This window comes from Adiantum capillus-veneris, chromosome 23, assembly GCF_014529385.1.
Source record: "Adiantum capillus-veneris isolate H3 chromosome 23, ASM1452938v2, whole genome shotgun sequence".
In the NCBI taxonomy this organism is placed as follows: domain Eukaryota; kingdom Viridiplantae; phylum Streptophyta; class Polypodiopsida; order Polypodiales; family Pteridaceae; genus Adiantum; species Adiantum capillus-veneris.
This window is the reverse complement of record NC_140953.1, coordinates 7,826,677-7,844,397: the sequence shown is the minus strand read 5'-3', so window position 1 is coordinate 7,844,397 and position 17,721 is coordinate 7,826,677. Positions and strand designations below refer to the sequence as shown.

The following is a 17,721-nucleotide window of genomic DNA, read 5'->3' as shown; positions in this document are numbered from 1 at the left end:
CCTTCACGTGAGAGAGTGTAGAGAATCCAGAGATGGACCTTGCCCATGACCAAGAGGGCCCTGCCCCTGATCGGCTACGTACTCATGCATGTGTGCGTCAACAGGACCTGTGCCTGCTATTGCATAAACTATATCACTAAAGTGGATAATTTACTGACCTTTTTATTTAGGGATGCAAAATTTGTTTCCATCACCGATATGCGTGCTTGAAGTGCTCAAAATTCTTGGATATCGAGCAATTCATAAGCGTCATCTCCTCTCGTAGCTTTGAGAATACCCTCCGTGAGAGTATCCAGTCACGAGTCGTCATTGGGAGGATCGAACGTATTGCACTCAAAGTCAAAAGTCATGTTCATATCCAAATCCATGGCGATTGTGGATTTCTAGGAAGAAAAAGAAGAATACCTTGAGATCAAAAGATTTGATGCCAACCCATTGTATCCATCGTCGGTACCAAAAATCACCGCTAATTAGCCATGGTAATTACGTGATTTTTAGGTAAGGTTGTCCCTTCACATTTGTTGTGGAACTTGTCTACTCGATTGTCGAATCCTGAACCGTCGTCAAGAGGTCTAGCTTCGAACACTTTGTAATTAGTTGAAATGAATGAAGAACTACAACCATCTCTAGTTGAAAACTAAAGATTTTCTGAAACTTCGAAAGTTTTTACAGCAATTCGGTGACTTGCCAATGAATTTTCTGGCCCCGATGGACTTTGGCCGAGGTTGTCACCGTGTTCATCGTCAAGGAGAGCGGAGGATTTTAGCCGTGGGCACTTGCCCTAAGGGGAGAGGTATACCCTTTCCCCCCCCCCCCCCCCCAAGGCCAAGGGCCTTTGGGCGCCTTGGTGTGAAAAAAAACACCCATAGCGGGGCTATGGCGCATCAGGCAGTTGAGGGGGCAAGAGATAGATAGCGTGCGCAGTAGGATGCTCCCTGGTGTGAGCGACTGTGTCAAAAACTCTTGCTCTTGGCCTCGCGCACCTCTCAAGCCCACACGTGTGGTGTTTGGAGTTGGTCGACAACCCGTCTCCCCTCGCCTCAAGAGGCTCTGCACATGGGATTTCCCCCTTTGTCCTACTCCACTTCTTCCCCACCTGGAAAGAGAGGAGCTCCACGGTCCTTTGCATGCACATGCGAAATCATGAGAGGACCATGCCTACCTTGGGCTTTTTTTAGCTATGATACCAATATGAGGCCCAGGGAACTACCTTGCTCAGATTCACAACCCAACCTCCCATGTATAGCCCTTGGCTTTTGAATCCCCAGTCCACACTGGCAACCGGCCTCTTGGCCCGGGTATGTGACCCCCCCTTGTGTATGCCCTAATTGGCATGCCATCTATATTGGAAACGGAGGCCAAAATGAGCCAGAATCAAAATTTTGAGCAAACCAAGCTCTTCAAGCTTGCTTGAATTGATTGTCAATCTGCTGAAGCTCATCAAAGCTCACCCAAATCGAAAAAAGTGAACAAGCGGGTGCTAGAAATGTTGCTCGGGGGGATGCAACCTGCTCTGATACCTATTGTTGGAAAATGGGTTGCAAGGATGAACAGACAGCTTGGAGAAGATGAAGAAGCTCAAGGCACACATCATAGAGTGTATTGCTTACTGCACAATAGAAAGATATGTTAGCCCTAGAATGATGGGAGTATATACAATGCATGGGGAAAAAACCTCTTAGTGAGGGACAAAATTCCCATGCGATCCTAAGTGTGTTCACAGGCATTAATGTACGTCCCCTGGAAGCTAAACACAGCCTAATGATGGTGAAGGCAAGGCTCCCTCTGCTGGCAACAATGAGGGATAGCTAGAGCTATTATGACAGGTGATGGCGCCCATCCTAGCAAGGACTCTCGAGAGCTGACGCACGAGGTTCTCTCGCCCTCTCTCTCTCTCTCTTTCTCTCGCTACTCAAACATCAAGAGCCCCGCTAAAAGTTAAGGGCTTCAAATCAAACCCATATTCACAGTAAATCTCCGAACAAAGCTCTGTGCACTTGGTGACAAAGTGAGTAGCAGCCATGATGACAGTCTGACTTTTTACCATGAATACACTGTAGATCATGATGATGAACCGGCCCAATTTCGCACCCATCGTGGCAGCACCGAGCAAGAGCGATCAGATTGGACAGCTTCAAAGAGCACTTGACCAGCTTATGGAAGAAATTGGGATCTCAAGGCTCGCCTCGGCAATCTTGAGGTGCGCTTTGACTTCATGGTCAATCTTGCCATAGACAAAGTAAGAGAAGTTGAAGCGAAAGTCACCCACGCTTAGTCTGTGGCATGTGCAAAAGTACAAACTTGTGTGACAACGCAGTTTTGAGAGCAGAAACTCCAGGAAGAAAAGGCCCTAAGATCTAGATTGGTGGGCTTCCCTCATCATGGTGCACTACCGAGGACACCCTCGAAGAGGCAATCATCAAGCTCAACGATATTATTCAGCCCATCAACATCAAGCCAGAACCCATTTCCTGGATTAACGACACGCACAGGAAAGTACCACTGGAGCATTGTCTTGCCGCTTTTAAGGACAAAGAGAAGCGAGTGAGGCTATTGCGCCAATCTTGCCTCCTCAAAGGAACAAAGGTTTGGATTGCTAAGGAGCTGACCATGAATCAACTCAAGGTTAAAAAGCGCGAGCTTGAGAAGGTCGACGAAGCCCGAAAGGAAGGAAAATGGGCAATCTATCAAGGGGGGAAGGCCATCATTCAAGACTTTTGAACTCCCAAAGGGGATCTCCCCTTACCCAACCCTACTTAGGTTTAGGTCTTGTTTTCTTTCTTTTCTTATTTTCTACCCTATTGACGGACCCTCAATCCTTAACTGATATGTATCCAATGCCTTCACTTAAAAGGTTGTGTTGTAATGTTTTTGTCTTCGGTCCCATGGGTCATATATGACCTTTGTGGATAATGCAATCTCTCTCTCTCTCTCTCTCTCTCTCTCTCTCTCTCTCTCTCTCTCTCTCTCTCTCTCTCTCTCTCTCTCTCTCTCTCTCTCTCTCTCTCTCTCACACACACACACACACACACACACACACACACACACACACACACACACACAGCATGGACAGATTGCCCCCTTTCCAATACTCATTGGATGCACCCTCTCTGACTCTTACACAATCCGAGATCACCAGGCTCACCCGCCATGACCCAACTCAGCTTCTTAATACCATGAGGACTTGGATACAACCAGCTCAGGAACTGGGCACGAAGATGGCTTTCTATAGAGAGCATCTTCTCCAACTCACTAAGAATGGTTTTATGACAAGGCCTAGATACATGGACACCCACATATCTCATGGGATACGATGCGCTATTGGCCAGATATGCACATCTTCACACCAACTTCGGATCGAGACTGGTAGATACATCGGAATATTAGCAGAGGCCAGGACATGTCCTCCATGTCACATGTAGCCAGAGACAAAGTTGCACTACATATGCCACTGCCCAGTTTACTATGAGATACGATGCCGCTTTCACTGCCTGTTCAAGGAGGGATCTGGACCACTTTCCAGAGTCATGGGGTATGAGCATTAGACATGTGTGGGACTATTTTTGCTTGAGCTGTGAAAACACACAGAGAGCCTGATGAGAGGAGGGACTAGCCAGTCTCAGAGACGAATCACAAACTTCTTGTGAGCAGACACTGAGAGAGAGAGAGAGAGAGAGAGAGAGAGAGAGAGAGAGAGAGAGAGAGAGAGAGAGAGAGAAGGCTATGAAGCTAGTAGCATATTTTGACGCTCCTCCTTTAAACCAAAGCCATCATCACATCATGTTACAATTTCATCACACACATACTCACAAGAGTAATTGCTACAGGAGGCTACAACTTCTTTCTAGCTAGTACTGCAGGAAGATGACAAGAATTGCTAGACGTGGGTTTACAGATTACCCTTCTCTTTCCATGCTTTTCTTATGTGCTCCAGAATAGCTCGCATTTACCCTTTCAAGCAACTTATTAGGAGGTTAATTAGCAGTTGATTGATGCCCCTAACCATGCTTTGAGTAGATCGAGCAGCTTCTACTCACATATGAAGTCATATAAGAGAAAGAAATGGAGACAAAAGTTTAAAGTACTTGCTCGCGTAGAGCTTTAATGGAACCATCAAACGCGGACCCTATTGCCTTCCACTCATCCTCTGATCTATGTGTAAAGCCTTGGGTGACTAGACCTAGGATCCTCCTCCCAACCTCCTGATATAAAGGCAGGCTCCTAGCCTCATGCCCTAGCCGGCGGATCCCCTTGTCCACACTGCCTAGCCTGGCCCCTGGCCCAGTCCATGACTCCTTGGCCTTGCCCTTGTCCTGACATTACTCCCCCCTTGGAGAAGCGTTTTTGTCCTCGAAAACACAAGTGGTAGTATCTTTGTAAAAACACCGATATTTTCCTTATTGGCATCCCATACGCGAGCCAATTGTCCATACGATACTTGGTGTAGTGAGGAGGTTCAATGAAACCAAGAGCAACATCTTGATTTTCAACATTGTTGTCCTTTTGCAACCACTTGTATCTAAATGGTAACTCCATGTATAACTCACATGAGTACTTTAAAGGAGTAACCACCACTAAAAGGTGTCCAAAGACATAATCAGTTTTCAGACTTTCTAAAGATACTAGAAAAATACAAGAAAACCTTAGTGCAACTTGCCATGAAGTTGTGAGCCAGATTTCCAATTCGCATGAGTATCTTGAAAAGCTCATAGCTACTGAGGGACAGAATAGGGAGTGTCCTCATGTCAGACTTGTGAATGTTTTGGAACACACAGAACTACATGTTCACCCCTAATGAAGGTTACCTGCCAACATACTTTGTCAGGACACCTATTAAGTCCTTACCTTAGGAAACTATTGAAACGGTATCCAACCCCACCACAACAGGTGTTCAAAGGTGAAAACCTTACTTAAGCAAATTCTAGAATAGGGAAAGAATCACCCATTCAGAATGCGTTGTGCTAACGTATGCTCTTAGCAAAGACCCTTTAGCAAAAAATACTTGTAATTTGCCCATCCAACACGGGATGAATAGCAGCAGTAAGAGTGAGGTGCTTTCCCCCAACCACTTACAGACAGTCTGCCATGACTGATGTTAAACTATGACTCAACCATTGAGTATTCAGCCATATATTTAACATGGAGTGGAGACAGTCAACTAGGTTGAAAGCGGGTTGGGGTGGAGTAAACGCATAGATTGTAGACCATCCAACCACAAACAGCCATCGTGAGCCATTACCATGTATAGTTGGGTGGAAACTCATAATCTTTTGCACTTGAAGTACAAAAAATTGCATAAACAAGAAAGTGCATTAATTTGCATGCCACTTCGAACAAAGTTGTGTTAAAAACTAGGCCCAATAACACCTAGTGTGCATGCATTTAACACAAACAAATCCGAACCGCAATTCCATGATGAGACTTTCCACGGCACGTACGTGAAAGCCTGTCAACAAGAGTTGGACCATAACAGAATGTGAAAGCTCAATCACACCTAGGTACCAACCATGAGACATTCTCAGTAACTTGGCATACTTGGCTATATGTAGAAACGACCCTCTGTTAAGGCGGTTTCACATCACTTATCATTGCAACAAGTCTGTACTGAATACCCGACAATTTCCGACCATTGAAATTGTTCCTGATACGGTGTGCTCCAAATGGTCGAATAAATGGATGTGAGCAGCACGTAGGGACTTCGTCGTGACACATCATTAGGAAATAGGTGTCAGTGTCAATCCCAGAGACTCATATTCTCCACATGTGGAATATGTCTCAAAAAATGATGTCAGCAAAAGTGACATCCATCAAGTACAAGATGTACTTGTGTGTGGAGGTAACTGTAAACACTCCACAACAAGAGTGAGAGGGACCCTCATTATCATAGCTCCACACTGGCTCAACCGAACTCCTTGAGTTCCTAGACCATGTTCTGCCCCATGTGACAGCATGTGCCAAACAGAACCGTACCATGTAGGTCTGTAATTGTTTCAACAAGATTCAAACCCATTACGATATCTTGATGAACAAGGAAGAGAGAAAATAACAATATTTTCTCAAAATGCTATGCTCGTCCATGACCTTGTCACTTGGCTAAAGAGCAAGCTGGATAAGAGTCTTCTAGTTGAAACATCTCGATTACAGAACGGAAACAAGCTTAATTGGAAAGGAAAATAAATCCAAAAAACATATACTTACAAGGAGGTGGAAATCACCTGATACTTACCCAGAAGTCAAGTACAATTCTCAACCTGTAAGCGTACCATATCAAAATTGTTGCAACATGCTAAGCACTAACATTAGAGATTAGTGAAGAGAAAGAAAGTGAACTTGTGACCATGGGTGTTGCCTTGGCAATCCAAACCCCTGGGTATGTCTTGCCAAACCAACCCCCTTGGTGAAAGGTTGAAAAGAACCTTTGGACTATCCCTTGACAGATAGTTTTCTTTAAAAGACAAAGTGTGAAGGTGTCCAAAAATGACCATCAACACGTAGCGTGTGATTTAGTAATCACATATGTGGTCATACCATAAAATTGTGCTCCTATATGCACGCCTAGTGCTATAGAGAAACAGGAGATCCATGTCGGTCAGGACTCCGAGCTCTTATGGATAGCCATGATGTTTGAAATGCTTGCTGCATCTATACGCTGTGTTATAGATCAGCCTATGTGAGTGTAAGTTCATAAAAAACTCAACTCAATATTCGCACCAAAACATGTAGTGCTTACAAAATACCCAAAAACATATGTAATGGCAAGCTCTTGTTGGGCCATTATTATCAATGGGGAGTCCACTAGGTAGGTTTGTTCAAGCTAGAGAACAATCACCGAGGGAATGATAACAGTTGGGTCTTACCCTAGATATGACAATGGCTCTTAGCCAGCCTGTGTGGCTCATAGCCCTTATGTCAATTAGTGTTCAATCGACGAACCAAGAAAGACTAATTTGAAGGGCGTCTTGGCCAAGTTCTAGCTGAGAGTGAGAGCACCTTGGCTCAGGTTGACTCACAAGCAAAATGTATTTGATAATCTTATTCAGAAAGCTTTGCATTATTCCCTTAAAGAATTTAGGAAAGTAGAGAGAGAGAGAGCATGCTGGGTTAAGGAACGTTCTTTAAGTTACTACCTTGTATATGCGGTGTCCATGCTCATGTGCATCTTATGCCTAGCGTGCACCTTATCCTATAAGCATCTATTGTGATGACACTCTCATCGGGAGAGGTATCGGAACCGTTCTACTTTGTAGGAGACGAGGAGAACTTAAATATGGCACTTTTCCTAGGAAGTAAGGCCTAGATTTAGGTTCCGTTGATTGTTGGTATGAGATGACAGCAACCAAAAATAAAATTATGGGAAACAATTCAGAACGAATATTGTCCTTGACAAAGTGACTGTGTGAGAATGGAATCGTACTTTATACCACCTGGGTAGCATGCCATGCATACAAAAGTGGAAGCTCGTGGCTAGCGTGACCATCATAAATGTAAAAGTGAACACCATAAGTGCCTTGCACCGACTGGACTGGTAGGGAGTCGGTGAGATGATATCCTGATTAATGTGCCCCCAAACTTGGTTGCCACTGCTCGTGATGCCAAGGCAATCATAGCATGAATTAGAAGCCGTGCTTCACGTGAAATTGGCAAAGCATGTGGGTGTGCACAACCAACAATACTGTCCAAAGGAAATGCGAAACGTAAAATTGTGGGACATGTGTATCATATACACCCGAATGTAGTGATCTTGTATGCATCTCATGATGTGTTCGGCTGACCGTATAAGCCAAGATTGTGTAATTGGTCTTACCAAAGATTACTATGCCAGAAAAGAAATTGGGGCATACACTACCCAATTCAAAAAACAAACAGTCTCTGAAAATCCACATGCAAGTATGAGAAAATGTATGAGCATAACATGTTCTATTGTGCCCTGCACCAAAACTGGAGTTTATGTCAAAGCACGAACTCTTGCATCATGCTTACGTTGTCGTACATGGGGACACTGCTTTTTTTGATGCGCTCCTAAGCAATAAAAGCATAATTTTTTGACTTTTTGCACGTCAAAAGTCGGATTGTGATAGTCGCTTCCTGAGCACGTTGGTCACAACCAGATCTGTTCCTACAACCGAATTCTCTTGTGCATGTTGGACCTCTTTGGTCATACTGGTGGGTAGACAACCTCTTGGGTTTCCGGTAAGTGAGAAGTTAATTCTGGTAGCATATTGTAAATTCACTTGCGTAGCCAATATTTGGACCCGTACAGCTAGCTTGAAAAATCGGGCATCAAAAGTTTTCCAGTCCTGTCGAGTGACAAACTCCCTGGCATCCGACAAGTTACTATCATCCTCTAGAATATTAAATACACTCTGAAGAGGAGGTGTAGATTCTTGCAGAGAGAGAGGTAGACTGTCGGGGTATGCATTATATGTTCCCGTTGCCACATGGGTACCCTCCGTAAGAGTATCCAGCCACGCAACATCCACAGGTGGAGCAGACTCTAGGTATTCGAAGTCAAACATATGTTGATCATCAATTTCCGTACTCCTGGTGAAAACGTGTTGTGTGAACAGAAGAGAAAACAATACCTTGGAGTACAGAAAAACTTGTAGCCGTACCGAACGTAGAAACTCGTAGAAGCAGAGGCCGGTAATTAGCCGTGGTAATTCTGCCTGCGATTGTGAAGAAGATGAATTCCAAGCCGCGGTAGAATTCGTGAAGAGTTGAAATTGCCGAGGAACTTCAAATCATCGTCAACGAAGGTTGATGCGATGCTACAATTTCTGCAATTTGGAAGAAGGAACGAGAAATTGACGTCCTGTGAAGAAGTTCGTGGCCCATTGGCGAGATTATTTTGCCCTTTACCGAATACCAAATGGAGATTCAAGGCCAAAATTATTGTTGTACAGTGATTAAATTGCAAAATTTTGCATCTTATTGACTCCTGGCCTATTGAATGATTTGTCGTGAATCGAGTTTCGTGCCCTCGTTGTATGCTGAGACGCTGCTCATTGTAAGGGTGTGTGCCGGGGTGGGCATGCACCCTAGGTCAAAAAAAATTGCCCAAAGTTTTTGGGCCTTTGGGCAAATATGAAAAGCCGTAATGAACAACGACGATGGAAACTGCTGTGCAGGCAGCCGAGTAGGCGAGGGGCTCCCAAGGCTGCGTGTGGTGCTCAAATGAGGCCGCCGAAGAGACGAGATCTCCTCAACATGGTCACACGTGCCGTTCAAGGCCAAAACAGAGTGCTTTCGAGCAGGTGATCTCGTTGTCGTCCTCCCTTGCAAGCGGGGTTGGCCACAGGACGACTCTTGTTGAGGCTATGGTGGGAAGAAGGCACACCCTCATGCACATGCAAGAGAAGCTCTAACAAAGTGGGGCTCTCCACGGCCTTGTGTCCCAAAAAGAAACTTGGGTTTGATACCAGTGTAAAGACTTGGGTGACTAGACCTAGGATTTTCCTCCCAACATCCCAATATAAAGGCAAGCTCCTAGCCTCATGCCCTAGCCGAATCTCCTTGTCCACACTGCCTAGCCTGGCCCTTGGCCCAGTCTGTGACTCCCTGGCCTTGCCCTTTTCCTAACACTATGGTGCTGGGAGTGGCAACACGTGTTGGAAGTGGCAACACCTAGCTAGCTATTGTATTGGCACCTTATACCTGTTCACATGAAAGCAAAGAGTCATGAAGAAAATCCTACCTCGTCGACATGGTGAGAGCATTTTCAGTAGCATAGAGTCTGTAGACCAAGCTCCTCCCAATTCATTCCAGCAGTAGGAGGTCAACAATGTCACTGTTTGCCTCATCTGCATATTGGAATCGACCTTCTTTTGCAGTGAAGCCTCTGTGCCTTCCTCGCGTAGTGATCATAGCAGCTTTCTGTGCAACAAGACCCAGTGGCTAGTTGAACCAGGTATACACTTATTCCTTAATACAACAGAATAAGGAGCTGCAAACAGGATAACGTTGTTGTGTGCTCCACCAAAGCAGGTCTCTCTCTCTCTCTGTGCTCTCGCACTTGCACTCGCACACGCTTCCTGCGGCACCTTCAACTGGTATCAGAGCAGGGTTTTCGATTTCGGCAAACAGGTTTTCGATTTCGGCGTCGGCAAATTTAGCGTTTCGAGAGCGTTTCCATCAGGTGTCCTGCGGTTTTACCCCCCTTTCAAAGCTGTTCGTACATTCGAAAGCTTCATCCGAGCTACACTTTAGGAGTTGTATTTTTCAAGTCTACTTTTGCTACAGGTACAGGTACAGGTACATGACACAGGTGCAGGTTGTTCAGAGATTATTTTGGGATGGTATATAGCCGCTTTATGGCTATTATGTGCTATTGAGATGGTGTTTATGGGTTGATTAGGAGCACTTTTTGGCATCGACATTGTCTCGGGTTTTTCAAGCATCCATCTCCTCACAAGTTCTTGCATACATACAGGACATCCAGGTTTCTTATAGGTTGTAGTGTTTAGCATCAACACAGATTTCAGTGGAAGCATTTGATGCACATATGCATTGTTTTGGCACTTTTGATAGTGCTTGAGCTCTTTTGAGAGCGGTTTTACTCCCCACAGGGATTTGTTTACTGCTTGCACATTTTGTTTGGCACCTGTTTGAGCGCGTATACTGGACCTTGCAGTATTGTTGACAGTGGATGTACGTTGAGTTGCGAAAACTGCCATATGTACCTTTTGTGGATCCGATTTGGCTTGTTTCTGGCAGTCCTAACCGTTTCTGAGACTCGGTTCGGAGGCCTTTCTGAGACTGGGCTGGTTTCTTGTCTACATAACCTTTTGTGAGGGTCGATAGTGTGAGGTTTTCTTGAGCTGGAGGATTCTCGAATGTTGAGATCCTTTCGGTGATACAGGTTGTTGGAGTACCCCTTTTTCGTGGCCTCGCCATAGGACATGTATAGAGAGGGCTAAGTGCATTGACGTCGTCTTGGCAGTCTTGGGTTAGTTTTTTGACTTTTCATGCACAGTTAGTGACAGTTAGTGGTTGATGCGCCTGTTTTATGCTCTGAGAGCATTACTTTTGATGCGTTATTGATCTCTTGTGATAGTTTTGGATTGAGATTCTGTCAGTTTTTCTAGGAAAACTCTGCCAAATTTTTCCCAAAATTACCAGTGTTTATCGCCATATTATCTTTAGCTTGCAGCCATGTCATCTAGTGGTGAAAAGGGTATTTACAATAACCGAAAATTTGATGGGACGAATTTTTCTATCTGGAAAGAGTAGATTCAAGAAGTTCTTATACAAAAAGGCCAGCTGGATCCTATCATGGAGCGCCCAAAGGGCGAGTATACAGATGTTGAATGGGAGAAGCTTGATGCTAAGGCCAAATCTACCGTCCGTTTACATTTGGTTGAATCTGTGTACTTTACTATAGTTGGAGAAAGGACTGCTAGAGATGTTTGGGATAAGTTGTGTTCCAGTTATGAGAACAAAAGTGCCACTAATAAGATTTTCTTGATGAAGAAGCTGTTTAACCTTCGTATGAAGGAAGAGGGCACTATTTCTACTTACATTAATGAGTTCAATATCATTTTCACTCAATTGACCACATCAGGGTTTGGTCTTTGATGAGGAAATCAAATGTATCTTCTTGCTATAGAGTTTACCCTCGTCTTGGGATACGTTCTGTACTACGATTAGCAACTCAGCACCTGGTACCTGTCTAGTGTACAATGACGTCCTTGGGAGTCTGTTTATCGAGGAGATTCGCAGGAAATCTCTCGAAGGCAAGAAGGATGGTGATGCGTATGTTGCTAGTGATAGAGAGAGGGGTCGCACTCAAAGTCGTGCCAAAAGCAAGGAACGTGGGGGCTCACGCAGTAAGTCTCGAGGTTCTATGCGTAATTTCGAGTGCTATCACTGCCCATAAAAAAGGGCATGTGAAGAAGGATTGCAGGAAATGGCAGCAAAGCAAGAAGGATAAACAATCCGGTGAAACTTTTAAGTCTGATGATTCGAACAAGGGCAAAGCAAAGTTAGAGGAGATCAATGTGCTAGAGTCTTCAAATGCTCATATTGTAGAGACTCTTCCAGCAGTTGTTATGCCACTTACCTCTGACGTATTGATCTTCACAGTAGATCTACCTGTCGAGGCTCTTGTTGCAGAAGATGCGCAATATGCACAGAATTGGATAGTAGATTCTAGTGCGAGTTTCCATGTGACACCACATAGAGAGTGGTTGTCTACTTATTCTCACTCTTGTGGCAAAGTGAGACTTGGTGATGCTTATGAACTTGACATTGAGGGTGTCGAAATGTCAAATTGCATCTAAGGAATGGCACACACTTTACTTTATGTAATGTCAAACATGTGCCCAAGTTGACTAAAAGCTTGATTTCTATTGGTCAGCTTGATGATTTGGGCTACAACACCACATTTGGCAATGGTTCGTGGATAGTACGCAAAGGTAATCTTGTTGTACTCAGAGGTCAAAAGCATGGCACCTTGTATTCCATGCATGTGTCAGATGTTGGTCATGATTACATATCTATAGCCGAGATGCCGTCTACTGAGTTGTGGCATTGTCGGCTAGGTCATATTAGCCAAAAAGGAATGAGAACTCTGGCTCGTTTTGGCTACTTACCTGTCTTGTCTTATGTTGACTTTCCTGTTTGTGAGCACTGTATCTATGGCAAACAGACTAGGTCCGTGGACTTACCATTGGGTCAAAAGCGAGCTGAACCTCTAGATTTAGTGCATAGTGATGTTTGTGGTCCTGTGTCAACCAAATCTCTAGGGGGGGGGGGGGCAGCTATTTTGTGACATTCATAGATGACTCTACTCGAAAGGTGTGGGCATATCCTTTGAAACATAAGGATCAAGTTCTTCCTGTGTTCCAGAATTTTTTAGCACTCGTTGAGAATCAGTCTGGCAAGAAACTCAAGAGGTTGCGGACTGACAACGGTGGAGAGTATGTCTCCAAGGAGTTTGACAATTTCTTTTGCTAAAAGGGGGATTAAAAGGCAGTTTACTGCACCATACACACTAGCTCAGAATGGAGTTGTTGAGCGCATGAATCGTACAATTCAGGAACGAGTCACAACCATGCTTTCTAGGGCAAATCTCACACAAGGCTTTTGGGCAGAAGCCGTCTTGACCGCAGTGCACATTATAAATCGTTCTCCTAGTACACCATTGAATTATGAGATTCCAGAAGAGTTATGGTTTAAACGTAAGCCCCACTATGACCATTTACATGTTTTTGGTTGTGAAGCTTATGCTCACGTGCCTAAACAACTTTGCCAAAAGTTAGAGCCAAAGTCACACAAATGTATTTTCATTGGATATGGTGCAGATGGAGAGATGGGATATCGTCTCTCGCACCCGAAATCTCGTCGATTCATCCGTAGTTCAGATGTGATCTTCAATGAGTCGAAGATGCATAAACAACCTATCAAGGAAATAGAGATTCGGAGAGTCACTTTTGAGGATGTTGCCTTAGAGACAGTGAAATCCACTCAACGGGCTAGTGATGTACCTTCCACTAGCAATGCTCCAGAGGGAGCGGATAGCAATGGTCAAGGAGTGAGACGGTGTACTAGAGTCTCTCATCCACCTGTGCGTTTTGAGCCAGGTCTTGATTACATCATGTTGACCGATTGCGGTGATCTAAGCTGCTACCAGGAAGCCATGGTGGCGGATGATGTGGTGAAGTGGGAGCAGGCTATGGAATTTGAGTATAACTCGATTCTAGCTAATGACACGCAAAAGCTTTACCTTGCAAATGGGTTTACAAGAAGAAATTTACCTCAGGTGATCCAAATCCAAAGTACAAGGCTAGACTTGTAGCCAAAGGGTTCAAACAACAAAAGGGAGTCGATTTTGATGAAATCTTCTCGCCTGTAGTCAAGATGACAACGCTTAGAACCGTACTTGGTCTTTAGCCATTGAGGACATGGACCTTGTCCAAATGGATGTGAATACAACATTTCTTCACGGGGATCTCGATGAGGATGCTTACATGCAGCAGCCTGAAGGGTTTGTTCAGGAGAATGCATCTCGTGAGGAGCTAGTATGTAAGCTCAAAAAGGCACTTTATGGCTTAAAATAGGGTTCAAGACAGTGGTATCATAAATTTGATGCATGTATGAGGTCTCAAGGATATAAAAGGAGCGAAGAGGATCACTGCTTGTACACAAGAAAGCTAGATGATGGCTCGATGATCATTCTAGTTTTGTATGTTGATGACATGCTTATAACTGGGAAATTTATTGTGGAAATTGTCAACTTGAAGAAAACACTTAGCACTAATTTTGCAATGAAAGATTTGGGGGATGCTACACACTTCCTTGGCATGCGAATCAAAAGAGATCACAAACGTCGTTTTCTTGAGTTATCTCAGGAAACATACATTGAGAAAGTTTTGCAGTGTTTCAATATGCAGGGGGGGAAAGCATTGAGTACCCCAATGCAGGCATTCTTGAAACTTAGCAAGGAAGATGCACCCAAATCTGATGCTGAGTGAGTTGAAATGGCTAAGGTACCATATTCTTCGGCATTGGTGTCAGGACACCGGCAAGGTCGGACTAGACAAGGGCAGGGCAGGGCTAGGCGGTGTGGAACAGGGAGTCCAACTAAGGCAAAGGGCCAGGGGCTTGCCTATTTTAAGGGTGGTTGGGTAGTGGACTCTCAGGCTCTAGTCTCCCCTGTCTTACATTGATATCACAGCATAGTCTATTTTGGGCAAGAGGGCGTGGATTGCATGTTCATGCAAGGGAGGGCGTGAAAAGCCACCTGCTAAGAGAGGAAGTCAAAAAACACACAGCATGTGCAGAGCCGCTTGTGCCGGGGAGGGAGAGACCCTCAACCTCAGCCATATTGTGTGTGGCCCGGCTTGGCAGAATCGCGCTGCGACGACAGGGAGCAGGTCCCGTCACTGTAGCGATGCCCGGGAAGCATCACACAAGCATCTCTCTCTCTCCCTCGCTCTCGCGGCACTGTTGGTCGCCATAGTCGACTGCAACGATTCTTTTTCACACTCAAAACGCCCTAAGGCCTTTGGCCTTGGGCAATTTCCTCAATTAACTCAAGCAAGGGTGCATGCCCACCGGGCACACACCCCGTACACAGGATTTGAGACTGATTGTCGGCCAAGATTCGACATAAGCTCATTGGCAAGGGGCCATGAAGTTCTTCACTAAGCCGTCACTTCTTGGCAAACTGTCAGAATTTCAGAAATTGCAGAAGTTGGTAGCGTTAAATTTCGACGTATTTGAAATTTTTGAACAAGTATCTATTGCAACTGCTTCCTTCGGGAAGATTAAGTCGTCTACAACGTTTCAAAGCTAACAATTACGTCTCAAGCAGTACAAGTTTTTGTCAACATCTTCAAGCCTAATTGATTCAACTATCAAGAGCTCGTGGAATTCCATATACGGCGGACTACTCTCGATTTTTGACGGAGTTAGCACGGCTACTATACTTTGCGAGTGCTCTCAATATCAGGTATTTTTTCTGAGTACTTCTTTCACCGCATTGTGTAGCCATGGATTCAGATATCAATATGCAATTAGATTTTGAGCAAAGTACTCCTGATCCTACCAATAATGGCCCGCGGCCGGATCCTCTCAAGGAGAGTACCCGCGACGCTATGGCAGGAGAAGATACTTATGAATTGCTCGATATTCAAGAATTTTGTGCACTTCAGACACGCATGACAGTCATGGATGCAAATTTTAAAGCTTTAAATGAAAATGTTACCAAACTATCCACATTAGTAATTCAATTAATGCATCAGTAGTCTAAGAGTTCTGCTGACAGCCACATGCATGAGCACGTTGACACACAAGGGCAAGGCCCAACTACTGATACATTGCATACTCTCGCTACCAAAGAGGTGGATGACTTGTTAAAGAACTTTAAACCACCAGTCTTTAAGGGAAAAGACCGACACCGCAATAAGGATGCAGTGAATATCTTTCTCAGCAAGTGGGATGGAATTCATGCCTTACGGCGTACTCCAGATGTAGTCAGAGCTCTGCAGACGAGCTTAACTTTGGAAGGCAAGGCCTACAAATGGTGGATGTCTCTCAAGGAGAAGAGCATCATACCACAGAGTTGGGCAGCTTTTGAAGCCATGTTTAGCAAGGAATTTTTGCCTACAAACGAGGCCGATCGGAATTGGACGGTTTGAGACACATGTTCCATGCGCCGATACCCATCACTCCTGGAATATATCTCTCACTATCGGGACGTTATCCTCAAGCTGGAAGGCTTGGATACCTTTCAACAAGTACAAGGGTTCATACGAGGTCTGACACCCGAACTTAAGAAGTATGTCAAGACCCAAGACCCTAAAACACTTGAGGAGGCCATAGTGAAAGCACATATTCATGATGATCCTGATGAGAAGAAACACATAATAGTCACGTGCATGCTAGCATACATGGTAATACACGCACTCAGTATGGACACAATAAAATAAAATTTATAGTTGCTAATTCAGATGCATCTAAAAAACGCAAGGGGTCCAGGGGTCCTCTCTCTTTTGAGGATTTTGATAAAGCCAAGAAAGAAAATTTATGTTTTCAATGTTTAGGAAGAGGTCATGGCAAAAAGGATTGTCCCAAGGGGAAATCTGCTGCTCGGGGAAAGGAGAAAGCAGTGCACACGATGCAAGTGCTACCTCTTGAGTCTTCCTCAAGATTCTCTACAATGGAAGTAACACACACTGAGGTGGTGCATGAATGCTGTCTCACAGCTTCCATGTGGCAACCAACCTTTGGACCACATGAGTTAGTACGTATGCATGGATATCTGCAAGGGCACAAGGTGCACATCTTGGTAGATGACGGTGCTACTCACAATTTCATCAATTACGAATTGGTGAAAAAACTCAAACTGCCTCAAACTCTGAGTACCCACCGCTACAAGGTAGCAATGATGAATGGACATGATACTGAAATATGGGATCCTCAATGCCGAGTTGTTCCATTGGAAGTACAAGGCTACTCTACTTGTTAGGATTTTCAGGTTATGGAAAGGGTTGATGTGGTTCTCGGTAGGGAGTGGTTGCATAGCCTAGGACCATCACTGAAGGTAGCTATGAGCACAACAACTTGATGTTTGAATCCCATGGTGCACATGTGTTGTTGTTAGGATAAAAAGATATACCTTCATCACCACTAATTCGTACCGCTGAGCTTATGCAGCTCATTTTTTATAATGAAATAGATCAGGTTTTCTTGTGTTACTCAGTGTCTCATTTTCTTTCTAACATTGAGTCTATTGAACATTCCTCAACGCCGCATACTTCTCTCTCCTCTATTCCACCAATTGCTAATTCTAAACAAGCAAACGTTGCTAGTCAATTATTAAAGGAATTTCAAGATGTATTTCCTAATGATTTGCCATCAGGATTACCGCCGACACGATCAGTACAACATAGCATTGACATGGCAGCAGGCTGTAAACCTGTTAGTAAACCACCTTACCGTATGAGTTATTCAGAGGCTGCTGAGGTGGAACGTCAGCTTGCTAACTACCTTAGCAGAAGGTTTATACAACCTAGTTCTTCACCATGGGCTTCGCCTATCCTTTTAGTGAAGAAAAAGGACGACAGTATGCGCATGTGCATAGACTATCGGGGCTTAAATGAGGTTACAGTTAAGAACAAATACCCATTTCCAAGAGTAGATGAGTTATTTGATAAGCTAACTCATGCTCGTATTTTTACGAAAATCAACTTGCGGTCAGGATATCACCAAGTCCGTATT

At 44.4% G+C, this 17,721-nt stretch overlaps 1 pseudogene; it reads right to left on the bottom strand.

The window, feature by feature from the left end:
• The window catches only part of LOC147427381 (uncharacterized), a 156,917-nt pseudogene that overhangs the window by 1,117 nt on the left and 138,079 nt on the right, over positions 1-17,721 (bottom strand).